This window comes from Abrus precatorius, unplaced genomic scaffold (assembly GCF_003935025.1).
Source record: "Abrus precatorius isolate BTA unplaced genomic scaffold, Abrus_2018 Scaffold10, whole genome shotgun sequence".
Classification (NCBI taxonomy): domain Eukaryota; kingdom Viridiplantae; phylum Streptophyta; class Magnoliopsida; order Fabales; family Fabaceae; genus Abrus; species Abrus precatorius.
The window spans coordinates 26,719,065-26,720,233 of NW_020874292.1; the positions used below are offsets into that span (position 1 = coordinate 26,719,065).

Below are 1,169 nucleotides of genomic sequence, written 5' to 3' on the forward strand. Positions count from 1 at the left end.
TATTAACAAAAATATTTGTGTGAAAAATATTTTATGTGTGTCATATATAAATAATATTTTTAAAAAGTCAATCTCATATTAACTATGTAATAATTAAATTGTATTAGTCTAATTAAATAATATAAAATAGTAAATAAAATTTTCTATTAAAAATATAAACTAAAATAAATTTTTTAGTTTACTTTATTATTAAATATATTTTTATATTAATCTTATATAACTTCATATAAGTAATATATTAATATAAAAATTTAATGCATAATTATAAAATAAAGTTAAAGCATATATATATATATATGGATATGGGACATGGTGTGTACTTAGATACCTGTACCTGTATCAATCTCCATTAATATTTACAGATTTTTACCTATACACATACTCGTATTGTCATCCCTAAGTCTATATCAATTATCTCGTGAAAATATATACCCACATAAAAATTATAAAATTTAGGATTTTATATATCTATTAAAAAACCTGATTTAAAAAAGTGCTGGCTGTGGGGTTCGAACCCACGCGCACTTGTGTGCAGAAGATCTTAAGTCTTCCCCCTTAACCTCTCGGGCAAACCAGCTCCATGTTCAGAGGTTTCCTATATCTGCTTTGCATACTTCTTAGATATCAACTTTTCCCCCCCTGATCTGGACTTGTTAAAGATGAATATATCTAAATGAAAAAAATTGTGAAAAGTCTCTTAGATTTTCCAGCAAAATATATGATAGATATCATCCACTCTGATCTGCCAGCTCTCAAAAATAGTTTATTTTATGATAAAATATTGAAAATAAATTTAATTGAATGATTGATTGTCCATCCTTATATATTCTTATGTTTGATTAGTTAATATTGTTGATTAAACTTTTAATTATTCTGGAAATTTTTTTACCACTATTTTTAGAAGATTTTACTTTAGTTATTATCATCAATGCTATTTACTTATTATCAATGACGGACTAAAAAATTTTAGACAATAAAAACAAGACAATATCTCTTACTTTATATGAAAAAAATTGAATAGTGAAATAAAGTTAAAGACGATGAAACTTAAATAATAACTTAAATACTATAATAATATTAAAAATAAATAAATTGAGTAGAAGCACGGGCTTCATATCACCCTTTATAGGTTGTCTCATGCTTGTGGTAGTTTTAGCGATGGGATAAAG

The 1,169-nt window shown here is 24.5% G+C and overlaps 1 non-coding gene across 1 annotated transcript; it reads right to left on the reverse strand.

Annotated features, from left to right (window-relative positions):
* Positions 1 to 494: 494 nt before the first annotated feature.
* Positions 495 to 577, reverse strand: TRNAL-UAA. Its single transcript has one exon. It is a non-coding gene; the product is annotated as a tRNA-Leu (tRNA).
* Between the last annotated feature and the right edge of the window lie 592 nt (positions 578 to 1,169).